At 44.0% G+C, this 19756-nt stretch overlaps 1 protein-coding gene across 4 annotated transcripts in view; it reads left to right on the top strand.

Annotated features, from left to right (window-relative positions):
• The window catches only part of MTFR1 (mitochondrial fission regulator 1), a 324993-nt gene that overhangs the window by 102777 nt on the left and 202460 nt on the right, over nt 1–19756 (top strand). The window contains exon 3 of one of the 4 annotated variants that reach the window (XM_078687237.1): nt 14557–14633. The exons of 2 other annotated variants lie outside the window; for them this stretch is intronic. The gene's annotated coding sequence lies outside the window, so the exon portion shown is untranslated. Of the gene's footprint in view, nt 1–14556; nt 14634–17790; nt 17914–19756 lie in introns of those variants that run through there. One more of the 4 variants, XM_078687239.1, reaches the window with a different exon arrangement.

The raw sequence follows: 19756 nt of genomic DNA, 5'->3' as shown, positions 1-19756 counted from the left end.
CTACATTGGGCTACATTTGGGCTCTAACATATATATAGCCCAATGTAGCCCAATATATATTTTTTCAAAGTTAATTTTCGTAAAAACCACTGGAGCATATATCTTGAGACATAGCAAAGGCACATCGGGGTACCAGTCCCTACAAATTTGCCAAGTTTGGGGGAAATCCATTCAGCCGTTCGGGCTAAAAGTGAGTCCAACCGCCCTATGGAAATTAACATGGGGGAAACACGTTTTGGGACCCCCCTTTTATCTCGGCCCCCGCTTGACGGATCCCCCCGAAACTTTCAGGGAAGGAGCGGAGCGCAGCGAGCAAAGTTAAGGAAAATTACAGGCAGATCCCTCATTCGGCGCCAAAGTTATTCCCAAAAGAATATTGCGGATTTCCTATGGAAAACGATCCTAACTATAACTACCTAACGGGCGACCGCCAGTTGGTTAATATTTATATATATATATTAGTCCCAATAACACAGTAAGTGTCGCCAATATAAAGGATGCAGCAGTGCCCTCAGCATAATAAATCATAACAGGATATGACACATCTGGAATTATAAAATACAGAATGCGTACAATATAACCAGGCACATTTACATATTGGCCATACCTCCAGATTGCATTTCACACCTCCCTCAGACCTCCTTCAAGGCTACTCTTGGGGTCCCATGGCGTCTGTCGTCCCTTGATGTTCACTGGCCCACACCACGAATGGTTCCCATATGTCCTTGGGTCTTGATGTGGAGGGCTTTAGTTCCCAAAAAGTGCTCAGTTGTGTGTGACCAAATGTTATGTCTGTTATCCAATCCGTTTTAGATGGAACCCTTTTACTTCCCCAATGCAAAGCAACTCGTTGCTTGGCAAAAAGAAGCAGTAATGCATGCAATTTCCTGAGCTTGGCAGGAGTGTCCTTAACATATCCCAACCATCCCTGCAAAGGAGTGGGGTCCCCAGCCAACCCGGTTATTTGGTGAATGATATGGAACACATCGGACCAATATTTCCCTAATCTCGGGCAATCCCATGCAACATGTAGAAAACTGGCAGGGGCTCGCTAACATTTCCAGCAACTGTCATCCTCTTTGAGATCTAAAGGATGTAAACTAATAGGTGTTCTATAAAATCAATGTAGGAATTTAAAATGGACTAAACGAAGCTTGTAGTTTGGGAAAAGTGGTGCGAGTGGCTGCAACAATAAAACCACTGGTCTTCTGTTAATGAGGTTTGTAGCTCCTCATTCCAAGCCCCTATTGCTCGTGGTGTCGTCAGGGGGCCGAATTCTGCATGTGATTGTATATTCTGGTGATTAGTCAGCGAGGGGAAGCTGATTTAAGAACGCTTTCTAAGGCACTAAGGGTAGGCGGGGCATCTGGAAAAGTATCATGTAGAGACCGACATGTAGCCTTGAGTTTGATATGCAAACAGTTCGGAAAACGGAACTTGCCTCTCTTCCGTGGCCAACGGAGGTGGTCGGAAAGCCCCTTCTGGGTAGAGGTGAGTGAAAGTGTGTAATTTCATATTATGTGCTAAGTTTCTTCCAAGACTCTCTCCTATGGGGAACATCATTGGGTTATTGGCTATTGGCATTGCAGGGGCATAGGGGATGGAAATGCCTGCTCTCTTCTGCAACTCGTTCCAGGCCCATCGCACAGTCACTACCGTATCCATGTCTTCCCTAGGACGTTTGTATTCCTTATATAGAGCAGCCTATAGGGGAAGGGGCGCCGCAACAGCAGCTTCCACTGCCATATGTGGCTGAAAAGAAGTGGGATGTGCCCAGTAATGCAAGAACTGCGCCTGTGCGCTCCAAGCATGTAATTGCATGTCTGGAGCTCCAAGACCGCCTTGTCGTAAAGGGAGTGTTAAAAGTTCCCAGGAAACTCTAGCTTGTTTTCCCACCCATATCAGGGAAATTAGCAGGTACGTAGGGTCTTAAAAAAGGCCTGTGTGGGTGGAAGTGGGATATTAACAAATAAATAAAGGAGTTTGGGAAGTACCAACATCTTGACCAGTGCTATCCTCCCGGCCAATGAGAGTGGGAGCCCAGCCGTGACCTTCTCCTCCAACCAGTTTATGGCACGTCCATAATTCATGTCTCATAAGACCTGTATTTTTTTGCTAACTCATATACCAAAATAATTCACAGGCTCCGTCGTCCATGTTAGGGGGAACTCAGATGGAGTTTGAACAGTGTGTCCGTTAAAGGGAAAATCACTGATTTAGCCCAGTTGATTGATATACCAGAGAGGCCACCGAATTTATTAAACTCCCTCAATAATGGATCTCAATTTGCTGCTGGATCGGACACATACAGGGTGACGTCATCTGCTTAGTGTGAAATTAACAGACTACGGGCACTAAATCTAATCCTCTTCCCTTGGCAGTGTGATGTTGCCGGACACACGCCTCTAATGGTTCCAACGCAATCGCGAAGAGCAAAGGGGAGAGCGGGCACCCTTGTCTAGTGCCTCGTGAAATGTTAAAGGGTGCCAAGAGGAGCCCATTCACACTCACCCGTGCCATTGGTCGCGTGTATATCAGGCATATTAGATTTATAAATAACGGACTAAACCCCATACGACCAAGTATTGCAAATAGGTATTGCCCATTCCAGAGTATTGAATGCTTTGGTAGCATCTAAAAATACAGCGGCTGCCTGTAGCTCTGGATGTAAATAATGTAACACCAAGAATGAGGTTTTGGGACGTCGATCTCCCAGGGATGAACCCCGATTGGTCCGGGAGGGCCACCAGTGGGAGCAAGGGCTGTAGTCTATTAGTGATTTAGTTTAGCCAATATTTTAACATCGCCATTTATTAGCGAGAGTGGCCTATAGGAGTCCAATTCGTCGGCAGGTTTCACGGGCCTCTTCCAATAGCTCGAAAAGGTGGGGTGCTAGTACCTCAACGTAAGTTTTATAAAAAGCAGTGGTTAGGCCGCCAGATCCAGGGGCTTTGTTTAACGGTAGGCTTTTTATAACCTGTGCCACATCGTCTACTGTAAAGGGAAAATCCAAATACTCCCTATACCCATCATTCAGCCAAAGCAGTCCAATCGAGTCCAGGGATGGCAGCAGGCCTTCTGGACTTGAGCCCTGTGTGGTGGAGTAGAGTTTGGCGTAAAAACTGGAAAACTCATCAAGTATAGCCTTTTGACCTCTAACTATACGGTGGCATGCAGTTTTTAACTCCGTGGTGAATGTAGAGGATCGTGGGGGTCTCTGTGTGCCTCTTCTTCAAATTCAAGTTGTTTTTGTTTCAGCAGAGCCAGTTTGGTGGACTTGCCGGATGCATAGAATTGTTGCTCCAGTTCTCTAATCTGTTTTTCAAGTGAGTCCAGTGTTCCCCGAATGGCTTTCAACACCCCGGTTTGTCTTTCTATACAGTTCCCTCTTATTACAGTTTTAAAGGCTTCCCATAGCATAGCAACAGTGTCTACAGAGCCTGTGTTGAGGGAAAAATAATAATTTATGTCTCCTCTAATTTCTTCTTTAAAAGCTTCGTCTCATAGGGCGTCTTGGGTCAGTCTCCCAAGTATACATCCTTGGTATGGATGTGGTTATTCCAGGTGCAATAAACTAGGATCGGGGAAGATGTTGGACCTCCCTAGTCCAAGTAGCCTCATCTCAGGAAACCAACCAATAATCCAGCCTTGACCACGCCTTATGATATTCTGAAACGCATGTTTCCTCCCTAACCTCCGGATGTACACTTCTACAGATGTCTACCAAGTCTTCATCTGATAGTATGGCCTTCGAGTGGTGCTTGCCAAGGGATGTAGTGTTTGAGATATCCCCTTTCTATCCAGTACATCATCAAGAATGGCATAAAAATCCCCTGCCCATATAATAGTATGTTCGAAGTGGGCCGCAAATGTATTTGCAATTTCTTGGGGGTCCATGATCGTGTGTTCTGCCTTGTCTTTTAATTCGGGCACCAATCTGCTTGCCAGCTTTTATTTGTCTAACCATGCAATCAATTTCCCGGCTTTATCCCTTTGATCATATATTCTACCTAGTGTCTCTCTTCCCAATGCCTTGGCCCTGTTTGTCACTAATGCTTTGTAGCTATCCCTCTTCAACTGTAGGACGTGTAGAGTCTCTGGGTTGGGCCCCTCTTATATTCCGTCTTCCAAGCGGAGGATCTCTGCCTCCAACGCTTTCTCCTCCCTAACCTTTTCTTTCCTCACACCCGCTATTTGGTAGAGGGCTTGGCCCCTGACTACTGTCTTGTATGCTTTCCACAGTGTCCGATGAGAGCTCACCGACCCCACATTGTCATGGAAGTATTGTTCAATCGCAGTTTGCAGTGCTTCACGAATTACTGGATTGCGGAGATGCCAAGGTTTGATGGGTGCTAACCTTCCCACTCTGTGTTGGCCCACCACAAATTGGGCCCACAACAGGGAGTGATCGGATTTGCCCCTCGCCAAGTGCCCAACCTCTCGTATGTGTGCCAATTGGTCTGGGGGAACCAGTAAGTAGTTTATTCTTGATTGGCTGTTGTGAACGCCCCTGTGGTAAGGTGTATTGGGTGGTGTCAGGGTGAAATGATCGCCATGTATCTTGCAACCCCAGAGCCCCCAGAAAGTCCGGTAGCCAGCGGTTAGAAGAGCGGAGCTCTCCTGGAGGGTTTCTATCTTGGGTGCCGTTGACCACCGCGTTCACGTCTCCTCCCACTACTAGGATTCCCTCTGGTACTGTCAGCAGAACGAAGCCCCAGTCTTTGAAGGCGGGTGCTTGGAGGCACGGCGGCACATAGACCGACATGAGGGTCAACATATTTCCATCCCATTGTCCTGTGATGCCCGCGTATCTCCCCCACCCGTGTCCACCCATGTGGACTTGACCGTCCTTGGAAAGGAGTTCCTAAATAGTATACCTGATCCTTTCTGGGGTGAAGCCCGAATGTGCCACAAGATTGTGTCCCCACCTGTTTAGGGCTTTACAAGTGTTTCCCGCCAGATGTGTCTCCTACAGTAGCACTACATTAGGGGCATGTCTCCTGATATACTGTAGCACTACTGTTCTCTTCACTTTCTCCCAGACAGTTGACGTTCCAGCTCTCAATTAAAACTCTTTGTCCCATTGCGCACTCATATACAATTACGTGTCACCAATATGTCTTTGCTGCTGGACTACGATGCCTTGATGATTCCATAAAAACATATAACTGTGCATGAACCCCTCCCCCAACCACCCCACCCATCTCCCCTTCACTCTTGGCTCAGAACTGCCCGTGATTACCACAATTCAGAGTGTCTGTCACCCTAAAGTTGAACTAAGTGAAGAAAATTGGGGGTACACTCCCCTCCAACCCCCCCATACACAAAGTAAATGGATTCCCCTGAGTCGGTCAGCCTCATACATGTATTCAATGTCACACGCCCCTCGTAGTCAGTTTTGCAAGTCTGTGCAAGCTGGGGCCACAACCAGAACCCCAAGGCACAGGTCAAGTAGTGGCTGGGGCCCCCCATACCTCCTAGTCTCTCTGGAAGCTGTGAACCAATGGTTCTCTCCACCCATCTAGCCACTTGGCAGCACCCTACGGGGCTTCAAAAAATCTGGTCTCCCCCCCCCCCCCAGGCCTCCACCCAAAGACGAGCCAGGAACAACATGGCATATTTAAGGCCTTTGTCTCTCAATCTCTTTTTAACCCCCAAGAACGACCTGCGCTGCTTTTGAACCGCCTGAGTGAAGTCTAGAAAGAAGCTGATTTCCGAGTTCTACATATGTATGGGTGGTGCTACCCTGGCCGTATGCAAGATGATATATCTATCCTGATAGTTCAAAAGTCTGGCCAGTATGTGACGAGGGGTACCCCTTGTGTTCGTTGCCCTCCCGGCACCCTGTGGGCTCTTTAAGCAACAAAAATATTGGACAGGCCTTTAGGCTGAAGTTGGTTGGTGATCAGGCTTTACACAAATAGATCTGCCGCTTGTCCCTCTGCTTTTTCAGGCACTCCAAGAATAGTACATTGTTACGTCTTCTGCGACCTTCATAGTTATTCAACTTTCCTTCAGCAAATTTTTGGAATGCCTGCAGCTCCCGAACCTCGATCTGCAACTGGTTAATATCTTCTACGAGGCTTGTGGTGGTAACTTCGAGCTGTTTAACCTTCACCCTGTTCATGGCCAGATCCGCCCTAATTAACAGTACCTTTGAGGAGATCATGTCCATTCTCTGCTCCAGGGCCGTGCGAATCTCACCAATTGCATCTAGGACATCTTTCAAGGTATGTTCTGGGGCATCTACTTCCGGTTTCCCCGCAGACTTATCTTTTGGTGGGTGTTGTTCGGTCATGACCGCCTTTGGGCAGGTGTACCTGTCCAGTTTGTTGTTTTGGGTGTTCTTAACGCTTCTCGCATTCGACATATCTGCAGGGTTAGTATGTGGTGCCGTATTGTGAGTCTGATATCGGCTCCAAGGGGATATCGGCTCCCAGGCTCTGGTAGGCCGTGTCGGCAAGTCCCACCCTGTCCAGTGTACCACTGCAGCACTGTCTTGGTCTCCTACAGCGGGTCGTTATAAGTTAGCAGATATTGCCGTCGGGCCCCCCGGGAACAGTCAACTGATAACAAGACCAAGTTGGCGGCTGGCTCCAGGTTTCGGATAGGCCCCTTAGATGAGTACAACTCCTCACTGTTGCGTCGCTTCAACCGCCGTTCTCCCGGGGGGCGCCGGTGCTGTGGGACCCTTTCTTTGTTGCTAAGGGTTCAACCGCTGGGGCACCCTCCGTCATCTCTGTAACTCATCACTCATTTACCACCTCTCAACAATGTGCCTCCCACCCTGCTGTGGTGTCGAGTAGGGCCGCTGCAATTACACCTTCTAGTGGGCCACTCAGGGCAGCAATTACCCCAATATTGTCTCCGTGTATGTTCAGCGAGCTGCAGCGCTCCGTGGTGGGGGGGGGGGGGCGCAGTGATCCCGGCACTATGCTCACTTGCGTCCCGGAGCCCTGTCAGCACTGCAAGCTCTTGCGGCCTCCAGGTCGTCTCCGCCGCTACCCAAGTCGTTCTATGGGAAGATCACTTGATGGACTCACCTCCCATCACAGGGCCGAAAACCGGATGATGATGCGTCCTCCATAGCCCACATCCTCTGCAGAGGAACGGTCCTCCGGTATTCCGCCCTCTCGGGTCGGGGGTGTATTGGTACTCTGGTGCTCAAGACAGGGACTGACTCCCTCTTCACTGGTCTGCGCAACCGCTGCCCCCCCCTCCGTGTTGTGGCCATTCTGGGGTCATCGAGCACACCACTGGGAGTGCTTCAGGGTGTAGACCACCAGATGCTATGCTGATCCGGTGCACCCACTCACTCAAGCTCCCGGCTCTCCTCCAGCAGTAGGCCAAGACTGGATGTGACTGAGTCTTAGGTATTCCCGGTCCCAACGCCCGATCTTGGGCTCGTTTCACTCCTCAGGGCTTCCGAAAGCCGATAACTACCTCGGGGCACGGATTGATTAGATGGATAGATGCGGGAAGAAAGGGTTAGCCTCGAAGAGTTCTTAGCCTGCGGCCTTCTTACTTCGCCGCTTGGCCACGCCCCCCAGTAAATTATCATTAATGTAATATTAGTCTTCCAGCACCTAATTGTAGTGTAATTTTTAGCCAAGCATTTAAAAAATGTTGTACTTTAATTGACTCATAGTACACTTTAAGTATGTATCCTAGAGATATACAGGGTGTTCCACATAACTTGCTCACCCCTCCCCTTAACTTTCAAATGGCTAAAGATAGAATATTTCAAACAAAAAATCATGGTTCATCAAAAAATGTCTAGTATATGTTACTATTTTTGGGGCACTTGGGCCTCTAATACAGGGTGTACCAAAAGTCCATTACAACATTTTTAATGACATCTTGCATATTTATTTTTGCTATGTTTTTTTGTTATAATAATAAATCAGATTTTTTAACACTTAAACATTAAAACATATTTTTATTGAAAAAGAATGAAGATACAAATTATATTGTTATTAATGTTTATCGTTATTTTAGTCAACTATTTTATTTTTTATTTTAAAGGTTACAATTTGGTCATCTAAAACATGTCCTCTTGATTGCCTTGTCCATCACAGCCACAAAGACTAGTACATGGAAGAGACCATTGTTTACATTTACAAGCATGGGTACACAATGTTTTACATACACAATTAACACGTTTCTTGCAGTATTTTGAACCATCAGGCAAAAGTGACCAGAGAGGTTCATATCTTAGAATCTTTCCTCTGCCATCCCCACTGAGCTAGATCAGGTATATCCTGATACACATTCCACCACGGAGACTACACATTCCACCACTGAGACTACACATAACCCGCTTGGAAAATAGCTCTCTTGCAGTGCTGTAAAAGAGTAGCCTCACTTGTTGACACATTTTCTAGAGGGCAATTCAGTTTGGTCATCATCATTCTTCGACACTCGTTAACAGAATGTTTTAATGTTCTTATTGAATAATCTAATTACAAATCGATGAAGCTAACTGAAACTGTTATTTGAAGTATCTGGTGGACAACAAGAGAAGTCAATTAATGTTTCTGTGATGCCTGGAAATCGTGCCACGTTTCCCAACCTGTTTTCTTGCCACGACCTGCAAATGCAGATAGTGTCGCAACCTGTCAATGCATGGAAAAATAACATACCATGACTAACACTTTTGATAAGTTTATTAGCATACTCGTGGGTAGGCAGTAGCCTTTGATGTTTCCCAATACCAAAATCAATCCACAAATTTGAAAGATTTAAGCTGCTAAATGCATGAAGAACAATAACTGCTACATCGGAATCAACAGTACAGTAGTTATAGACTTCTGGCCACTATCACTAGCATGTGTAATAGTACTCTGGTATCAGTTTCTTCTTGATAACCTGGTGTGAGTTCAGATACATTGGGATTCTTGGGAATATTCAGCATGTTATCATCGTTTGTCAGGACTACAATTTTACCCTCTGGTATCTCAAGACTCAAAAAGTTAGAAGCCAAGGATTGGAACAAATCATTTTTGTTATCTTCATTTTGTAGAAAAGTCATCCAATTTTTGGGTATATTTGTTGAACCTTTGACACAATAGCGTGGACCAAAACCGTGCCTATTTATTTCTTCCTTTTTCAGAGACCCCTCTGTGTAACAGTTAAATACTGTCTACTGGTTTTGATAAGTATGTTCATTACATAAGGCTGGAATATATATGTGCTGTAGTCTTGAAAATTGTGTTAGTTGGATTATTGCTGATTCATCCATAATAACACAACTTGCAGTGTCTGGAATATTATTCATGTTATTTACCGCACCATTAAGCTTTTTTCAAACGAGATGATATCAGACTTTGTCTCTTTTCCTAGCAATCCTTGCTTTTTAAGGTGGATACTTTGTGGTTCACTCGTTTTGGGACTACCTTCTGAAATAAACATAGCTTGTTTCTAGGAATAGGTTAAAAAATAGATTTTTCACCGCGTACCAGGTGTTTTTGAACACCCGTTCCATATGGAGTTCTCCCCAGGTCATCAGCAATGCTTCAGATTTTTTTGCATTGTCACTCATGGTTAATTTGGATGCAATATTCATAAGATTTTTGCCAGTGCCACAGGTATAAGGATTTCTGCTATCATGCGATAACATCATTTACAAATTGAGTGTTGCAAGAGATGTTGTCTTCGTGGTGAACAGTTACTTCTGTATTTACTGAATACCATTCCTTCATCAAATTGTCCCAATAAGTTGGCAATTTGAGGTCCATATAACATCCATTTCATCAATGGTCAGGATGATCAAGAATACCAACTGCCCCGTCTGTTTAGGTTGAGCTTTGATCAACCTGTTCTATTTCTTCTGTGGGGTTGTGGGGTTTGGCACACCCGCCAACTGCCATTGGCTGTTATCGGAGTCATTTACAAATGCTTGCTTGTTATTGGTGCATATGCTTAAGTGTCCCTCCATTGTGTGCTTAGCTCTCTCGCTGACGATTTCACTAAGAGATGATGGCCTCTCCTCTCCCCTCCCATCTGGTATATCTGTAGCTATTTTTTTTTTTGCACTCAGCGCGGCAGCCTGCATGCCTGAAATGAGAACTGCAACTGGGATGGCTGGCGCACATGAGCTCCTTGCCTGTGTTTTTGGTGTCCCTCTCTTTTTTAAAAATGGTTTCTTGCTTGTTGCCTGTATATATTTCACTTTTTTGGGGGGAACACAAGGCATTCACTTTTTTTGGGGGAACACAAGGCATCCAAAAACAGCCTTGTGTGCAGCATTGAACCTCTACCTGCGGTGGAATTTAGGTTTCCTGCGCTTGGCCGAGAGGGTTCATTGTCATGGCAACATGCCACACAGGGGTACATTGTTTCTTGCTCCCCCTGTCAGCCCCGCCCGCTGGACCTCTGAGACCCAAGTGTGGCTGCTGGATCTTCCAGCACGGGCGGGCTGGTTCATTGTGAGTATTGGGCTACGGCCTTGTGCATCCGTGCTAGCAGGGACCCCGGTGACAGTTTAAATTACTGCCAGCCTGCCCTGCACATCTTGTCATTGCCAATCCCCGACTGACTCAGCCAGGAGCACTAGCCTGAGACGAGAGCCTCGTTAGCACTGCGAGAATGTGAGGATTGACTCATGAATTCTGTCTCCACAGCAAGTAATACGGATTGTTAGGGTTGGTGTGAAGGACACACAAATTAGAAGCTGCTCCGTCAGGTCATGTGAGGGAATCGTTTTTTGCATGTTTGCTTTTTAATGTTAAAATTACTTGTATCTTTTAAATGGTTGCCTGCTCAGCGCCAGCAGCTATTTCACATTCTCATTTGTTTTTTTAGACTGCATTCCAGTGGGGCAGCGTGTCCCTTATGCAGTTTGATAAAGAGCACCCTCAATACACCATGCTACAGGGCAAGCACTAATATGAATGTTTCTCTGGTAAAATTTGGTGAGGGGGTGCATAGATTCAAAAGTTAACCCCCATGTGCGACTGGACCAAAACAAGTTCAAACATAACTCAAATTAAGTAAAAAAAAAATAAAATATAGAAAAAGTGACATGAATAAGTGATACTTTCACTTTTTCATAAAACCACTGATTGCGGTGAATGGGAGTTACACAACCTCCTCACGTGCCTCTACATTTTCTTCTGTTTTTGATATGATTTGCCCAGGAAAAAGTATATTGTCCCATTGCTTAAGAACAAGGGGTTCGTCCAAATCAAGCCTGCCCTATTTTACTTAAAAAAGTTAGATTCACCACTATTTATGTTTAGTGTCGCTAACTTCTTGGTAGCTGCTTTCCGTCTTAAAAAACGTTCTGGAAATAGATAACTTATCAGTTTTTGACAATATCTGATGGAATTATTGAAATTTTTTTGCATTTTTTAAAATTTTGTAAATATTTTAATTGATCTATTTTAACAGTGACTGCAAACCGTTGTAACTGTACCCCTTAATTATGTATTTTCATGTCTACGTGCTTTTTATGATTCGTTATGAATCGAAATAAAGTCGTTTTTGAAGTTTAAGTTCTGTTTTTGAAAGCATGCAAACCTTTGATCTAACATTTTTTCTGAAATCTCTCATAGATATACAGTATTTTACCAACAGTTTTAATGCTATAAGTTTGTAGAAGAATTAATTATGATACAGTAGGGTTAAGCGACTTGCACAGTGTCACAATGTGATCAATTAGTAAAGCTGAGATTAGGAACACAAATTACCTTGTTCCACATCCAAAAATTTCACGGATTGGCCAGGTCTCCTTACTGCTTTACTATTGTTCCTTCCAAGCCTCTGACACATATTTCTAAATAATTGGTGTTCCAAATCGAAAAAAATTGGACCATTTGTTTTCACCCTCGCTAGGTGGTGGTGGTTGGTCTACCAAGGTGGGTAAAACGACTTCTTTGAAGAGGATTAATAAGATGAGTTTCAAGTTGTAGGGAGGCCAAGGGGAGAGAAGGTGGAAATATTGCCACAGCTTGTGACTTGGGAACTAGAAAAGCAGGGCTAAGTCTCAGCGCCATCCTAACATCCTGTGATTCTGGGCAGATCTCCACAGACCTAAAAAATGAATGTGCCCTTGGGTAATAAAACAAAGCGCTCCAATGCCTTTTGGTACATATTCCAGTATACACAACTGCAAGGACAAGCATTGGCTTAGCCAATAGGTCTCTCCTTTGGGACCGTATAAGTGTTTAGCCATGCAAAACTTGATGTTGTTCCACCAAGGATATTGTGCTGGATAACTAAACACTTATAAGGTCCCAAAGGCGAGACCTATTGGCTATGCCAATGCTTGTTTGTTTTAGTTGCAAGCTGGTGTTTTATTACAACATCAAAGTTATAAAAGAAAAAGATAGGGTTGCTTAATCCATTTAAGCATTTGATTTTGTTGGTTGGGGCAAGCGGTTTGATGGGGTTTGAGAGATGGAGCGAGAGAAGAGCGGAGAGGCAAGGAAACTGGAGGAAAGGAGTCTGGAGAGAGATCCGGGCAGCATGGAAGAAGGGGGCTGCAGCAAAGCAGCGAGGAGGGCACAGTGATGGAGAACCGGAGAGCATGGAAGTGCGGAGTGTGAGCGGCAAGAAGGGGAGAGAGAGATGGAGAGCGAAGGACACAGAGCGAGAGAGAGGAGAAAGAGGGAGAGAAGTGGAGAGAGGAGAGAAGAGGACAAAGGGATGGAGGGGAGAAAGAGAAGGAGAGAGGAGAGAAGGGGAGAGGGAGAGAAATGCAGAGAGGGAGACAGGGGAGAAGGGGATAGAGGGAAGGCACGAGAGAGAGAGAGAGGGAGAGAGAGAGTAGGAGAGAGGAGAGTAGGCGAGAGATAAGGAGAGAAGTGAAGAGAAGGATAAACACTGAGTTAGAAGGGGAGAGATGGGGTGCTACAGAAAGAAGTCTTCCAAGTTCTGTTCTTATTAGAGGTGCTTATGCCATGCCTCTTGCGCAGGCCAGTTGGAGCTACATGTCTCTTCACACATTGCAAGTTGAAGCACACATCTGAAAAACGGATTTCACTAGTGATATTTGAGAAGTTCCAATATTTCCATATAAAGTCACTTTGACCACACTAAGCGCAAAGCTCCCACATGTTCAGAAGAGCCTGCTCTGCTGGAGCCCTCTCCGTGCTCCCCCGTACAAAGCACTGTTTACAGAATGGCACAAAAAGACATCCGTGCAGCAGTACAACAGTAGAAACCGATGACAGCCGCCCTCAGCAGCGAGGCTGCGAGATACTTTCTACAGAAGAAACATCTTTAGTCTAACGCATTTACTGTTCAAAGTAGACAGCTTAGCAGCTAAGGAACTATGAGCTTGATATACTTCTCAACCAGCTGTATTTCACATTGGCTGTGGGGACAGCGGAAGAAATTGAGGAGGCTGACTGGGAACACAGAGTTGAAAGACTGATGGAAAAAAGCAAACTGTGATAGGAGGGAAGGGTAATTGAAAGCAAATGGTTAACGCGCTTGGGAGAGCATGCTCATTTTCAAGCACTGCACTTGTGCTTGTGGCGCGCCCCTGCTTGCTTCCGTAAGGGGGATGCCGCCACAAGCACGAGTTTGTGTGCTTGAAAATGACCAAAGCGGCGGCTAAAGGTCCTCCTTTGCAGTGCATGCTCGCTGCGTAGGCGAGACCTAAAAAAACATATTTAGCTCCAATGCCTTATATCCAGTTTAACTGTAATATATTTTAGTAGCGTGCTCCAAGTGTTTTAATTGCAACCTAACCTGACATATGTCAGTGACAAATTACTTGCACCATTAACATTTATTTTACATTTACAAATCAAATTATATACTCTGTTAATACATCACATATGCAAGCGATTTGTAAATCGGTATCAATATTCTGTACATTTAACTAGGAACGAGTAAGTAAAATATTTGATGCACATTGATAAAGTAGTGCAAGGGATAACCGTTCTGGAATATGCAGGGGGTCGAGAACCTCCTTAGGAGGGTTGGTATAGAATGATAGATAATGTTGCAGGTCAGCTTTCCAATGTAAGAGCTGTCTGTAAGCTATAATATCCCTGTATCCTTACTTGTTCCGTCGGCGCCATCCACAGAGTCCCACAATGCTCTTCTTTCTTCACATAGCCGACAATTCTATACAGGACTGAGAGAACTCTCACAATGCACCTCCATTCTTACCTTTTCTTTGCAGTGCTTTTGCAACATGGAGGCATTAACAGAGCTCCCACAACACTCCTCTTTCCTGAGGTACCTGACAATCCTATCTAGGACAGAGGCATCCACTCTCTCAATGCACCTCAATTCTAACCTTCTCTTAGCAGGGCTATTGTAATATGGCGAGATCCACAGAGCTGACCACCAGCTAGGTTTAACTTATAGCAAACCGGTAGCTTTTCAGGGGCCATGTGAGACCGAAGGGGGCAACTCAAAGATGCCTTTAGGGAGGTGTGTGATGTAAATTCCGCTAGATCTGGCGTGTTTATTTTCTGAACGAACATCTATATTAAACATGAATATGTTTTAGTCTTGTTCCTCTGCTCGCTTGCTAAAAACTATTACTTCAGTAAATGGCTCTTACCCTCTTTTCTCAATCTGTTCCTCCCTGAAAAGGATCTAAAAAAGAAAAACTCTTTGGCTGCAAATGAATCTGTGAACACCCTCTACCGCAAGACCAACCTGGCCAGAAGGTATTGGAGCGCTTTACTGAGCAGTTCTCTATTTCCAAAGTGACAGCTCGCTGCGCCTTGCTCCTCAGCTCAGATTACCTGTGAAGGGTGTGCTTTCTCCCCCAGCTTAACGTTTCTCTTGCTTATTTGCTTTTCTCCTCCTGCCCGCCACATTGCTCTATCGTCTACGCCATTATTTTTGCTTCCCCGCCCCCCTCAGTTTTGCTTCCCCACACCCTCGCCGTTGGTGTTCCTTCTGTTTGCAACCCTCTCCCCAACACACACTTTTAAACAAGCAATAGTACCTTTAGCATTAGCGAGAGTTTAAGCTAGTGGCATTGTAAATGACAGTGCCTTTTATTTATGTTTTAATAACCAAAGCATAAATAAAAGGCATTGTCATTTAAAATTCCAGTAGCTCATACTCGCGTAAATGAGGGCCCTAATGGATTGCAGATGTGTGTTTTATATCCTTGTTTCACTGATCATACATCTGATCATGAGATATGCAGGAATGAGGGCTACCACTCTGATGAGCAACAAAATATCAGTTTGAAAATTCTTCCAACACATCTGGAATTCTTGTTTTCCGCTCGAGAAACATTTTAATGAACACTGGCATTCACCTGGTATAGTGGGTGTGGTCCATAACAAACCTCTAAGGACAGATCACTTGCAGAGTTACCATTCGATCAGCAAAGTTTATTGTATCAAGAAATTGGAATAGTAGTAATTACAGTTAAAGGGTAATACACCAATATTTTAAGTGAACAGACACTGCAACTCTTCGTGTAATCCATTCTTTCATGGATATTTGCCCATCAGTAGATACATCATAAACCTTGTTCAAAAGTATATACAGTGATGCAACACTAACTTTGTATATGTAGTTGAATCGTTTTCCATGAGACCCTTTTAGACATTGTCCAACTTTACCCTCCCTGGTAACATTGGCTTCAACTAAAATATCAGCCTAACCACTACCATCAAGCTGATCTCCTAAAACTGCAAGAAATGACATTTCAGTGTGTAATGCTCCCATCATGTCTACCGTTTTGTCTTCCCCATACAATTCTGGAAGTAACCACTCTAATGTTTTAGCTGTTGCATAGACTGCTTGATCACATTACCATAGAAGTCTGATTAGGCTCAATTGTGGCCATTGTACGCCTTAGTATATCAAAGCAGTGGTGTACCATAGACTGAGCATGTATTGATTCATTTAATAAAGGTAGCAATACATGTTGGCTTTTTGGAACAGAACCACTTCTATTGGAGTGGAAAGCAGCCAAACTGGTGTGGCTTATATTGGTTAGACTATGAAGTTCAAGAATTTGAATCATCTGCAGCCATTCGGCTGACATAGTTCATAATGAATAGGAGGAGGCTGAACAGCATTGATATTACTTACAGGTACACTTGGTTGTTTTCTTTTGTCATTGTACATGGTAACTGCAAATACTACTCTGGTAGCGATGAAGTACATTTCTTGGTCCACTCATTCTCTTCAATTTTTAAGAAGGTTGATATACCCTGTGCATCTGATTTTCTCCGTATCTGTGATATGGCTGTTCCGTGGAATGACTGAGTGGATCAAGAGGACGAGGGATTGTGATCAATATTGTCTATTGCAGCCAATGTGAAAGTGGAGAGAGTTGAAGGCGTGTTGGACACACAACCCTTTCATTGCAGAACTGCTTATATTGTTTGTTAGTTATTATTGCTGACACTTCTTTAATACACTTATTTGACATGTATATACCCAATTTGTCCAGTTTGTCAACCAATTCCCGTTTTTTAATTTTAGCATGCACTATTAATCCAATTTAAAGAGATAATGGAGTTTTATTATCTTTTTCGTGGTGGATGTTTCCTTTAGGATTTGCTTTCTTACAATTCTGCAGTGACAGGGTTTTGCCTTATTACACATACTGGTATGATACTGAGACAGCTGTGAGACTGACAAAGCTACACTCCTCTTATTACAATGGTGTTATTTGAATTGTTACAAATTTCTTTAACCAATCGTATTCGATTTAGCATAGCAAGCCTTACTGCCTATTCTCTGCAATTTTGCTCAAAAAGTCCACTAAATCAGTCTACTTCAAGTTGAAACATTTCTTTTCGAATAATAGCAGCTGCATTGGCCAAGCAGACACCATACGGAAGAGCATTTTGTTTACAGACACTGAATATATTTGATCCTTTATCGTTTTTCATATTAGAAGCAAATCTCTACTTTTTGGTATGAACGCAAGCATCTTTTCTTTTAATCTTGTGCAGTGTAAATATTTGTCTGCATTTACAACACCTAATTCTGTAATTTGACTAACATTGAGTGATATGTTAGATAAAGTAAATACTGGTGATACTTCAGAATTTTGAAATATATGTTCGAGAGAGTTTTCAATTTAACCTAATACCATGCCATAGATTAATGTCATTTTGTTGTCGTCGCTTTTTTCTTTATTTGCGGATGCGAGTTATCAAAACTAACAAGTCACTTTTTGTGGTACTTTGCTTTGGTCACAACCATATCACCACCACTTAATTTCGCAAGTACTTTTGAATCACTAAATGCAACTGCAGCAACTCGAACTTCATTGCTCAATTCAGGTGTACGCACATTTATAAGCTCTGCCCCAGACTCTTCGTAACAGAAGAAACACGTATCTTTCAATTCACCAACTATAAATGAAGCACACATACACCTTGAAGTATTCTCTTAAACTGTCTTGAACTAGTTTAGTTTTTTGATAACCTTGCAAGTTTGTGTTTGTCACATTTTATTTCAAGACATTAATGTAATTTTCCACAGTTTTAATTTAACAGTTCAGAATAGAATTTTCCAGGTTTCATTTAACAGTTCAGCTACATCATGATTTTTTAAAACAATTTTGTCTTGATGATTGAAAGTCCTTTTTTTGACTCTCCTTTTCAAGATTTTGTGTACTAGATATGAACTCTTCATTAATATTTACAAATTCACAACTTGTTTGTAGACCTTTTTACACATTGATGGGGGATAATCTTTTCACAATTTCAGAAACCTGCAGCAAAAAAAAAATTGTTAGTTTACAAGGGCAGTAAAAAAAATATTTTTTTATTTCCATCATAAGGTATTTACTTAATGGATCCATGACAAATTTCCCGTACTTCGTCGGGGGTCAATTGAAATGCTAAATGTTTTCCACTTTTGGCATTCCCGACCAGAAAAAAGTGTGAAATGATGTGGTGATGGAAGCCTAACATTGGATTCATAATCGCTGTACAAATAGCAATGGCCATTTTCTTTTATGAGGTTAGTAATACCATTTTAGGGTCTATATCATCCCTCATTTTTTTTTTGCTTATTAAGCCCTGTGAAAAGTTTCATGTTGGTATTCTGTTTGATAGGATTCTATCGCTAAGCTACCTCACTATTAGAGACCTCTACATCCTTGACTGCTGTATCCAGTGGGCCAGCCTGTCATCCAAGGAGATGTAGGAGTCAAGGATGGGGGTGTCAGCCTTGACATTTCCCTTTTGTGGCATTACCCTTAGAAATGTAGTAGACAAGACATTGGAGGCTGAAGTGTGTATTCAGATTGTTAAGGCTTTGTAGGCAACAGTGACTTATTTGTCAGCACCGTGAAAGACATTAGAGCACAGGGATGAGAACAGGGAGGGAATCAGTCAGAAAAAAAATCTGCACGTCATAGGCAATCTGAAAAGTGCAGAAGAAACACACCCATAAAATTTCCTTTAATGTTAATGTTAATGTTAATAGGTATTTGTAAGCACTCGTACGCCCGGGGGCTTCATGGCGCTGTAGGAAGGAGCTAGCGCAGGGTCACAGGGGAGGGGGAGCAGCTCAACAGTGCGCCTGAGTGAAAAGCCAGGTTTTCAAGGAATGTCTAAAACTGAGGATGTTGTCATTCAGTTTTAGATGGAGGGGAAGGGAGTTCAGAAAACCAGCTGCAAGAAGGTCAAAGCAGCTGCCTCCAAGACGCTTCCTCTTGTAAGATGGAACAGTCAGAAGAGATTTATGAATAGAACGGAGATTGCGTGAGGGAGTATATCTCTTAAACATGTCTCTGATGAAAAGAGGGCCAGAGTCATGCAGAGATTTGAATACAATGCACCCTGTTTTAAACGCCACACGCTGCTCCACAGGCAGCCAGTGTAGCTGTTTCAGGCCGGATCTTACAGACTGCCTCTTCGAGAGGTTCAGGAGGAGTCTGGCGGCCTGATTCTGAACCAGCTGAAGGCGTTTGAGCTCTCCAGCTTGAATGCCAAGGTAAAGACTGTTGGAGAAGTCAAGTCTGGACAGAACCAGGGAGATGACTATCTGAGTGAGAGCGGCCGGGGAGAAGAAGCTGGCAATTTTCTTGATTTTCTTCAGCTGGAAGAAACTAGCTGAGACAACTGCTCCGACTTGTTTTTTGAGGGAGAGGTCTTCGCTGATATGTATTCCCAGACTCTTGACCGAACATGACTTAGATGGAGGAGTTCCCATACAGGAAGGCCAGAAGCTAGGGTTGCAGCTGAGGGCGCTCAGTCCCGGCAAGACCAATTCGGTCTTGCCAGGGTTAAGCTTCAGATGACTGCAGTTCATCCATTTTAAAATGTGGGACATAGTGTTTTGAAATTCAACCACAGCATCCTTGGTGTTTAGAGGGAAAATCAACTGCAGATCGTCTGCATAGTTGAATATCGTTACTTTGGCCCTCCTAAGGGAGTGCAAAAGGGGGCGTAGATATAAATTAAAAAGCAGGGGTGATAATGAAGAGCCCTGCGGGACTCCACAAGTAGAAGAAATGGTGGGGGCAGTGAAAGGTCCTAGTCTGACAGCCTGAGTGCGCCCAGTAATAAATGAGCGGATCCAGCTCAATGCCATGCCCCTGAGACCTGCCTGCTCGACACGGTCGGCCAAGATGTTATAGTCGACCGTGTCGAAAGCGGCTGAGAGGTCCAGCAGCACCAGAGCCTGATGTATTCCCTCATCCGCATTCCGTCTCAGAGTATTCTGCACCGAGAGGATGACCGCCTCGGTGGAATGACATGGGCGGAAACCAGCCTGATTCGGTGCAAAATACTCTGATTCTTCCAAAAACTTGGAGATGCTGTTACAGACATGAGCCTCCAAAAGTTTGGCACGGTAA

The sequence above is a fragment of the Lissotriton helveticus genome, chromosome 4_1 (genome assembly GCF_964261635.1).
Source record: "Lissotriton helveticus chromosome 4_1, aLisHel1.1, whole genome shotgun sequence".
NCBI classification, from domain to species: Eukaryota; Metazoa; Chordata; class Amphibia; order Caudata; family Salamandridae; genus Lissotriton; species Lissotriton helveticus.
The sequence above is the reverse complement of the archived record's forward strand: the minus strand, read 5'-3'. Positions and strand labels throughout refer to the sequence as shown.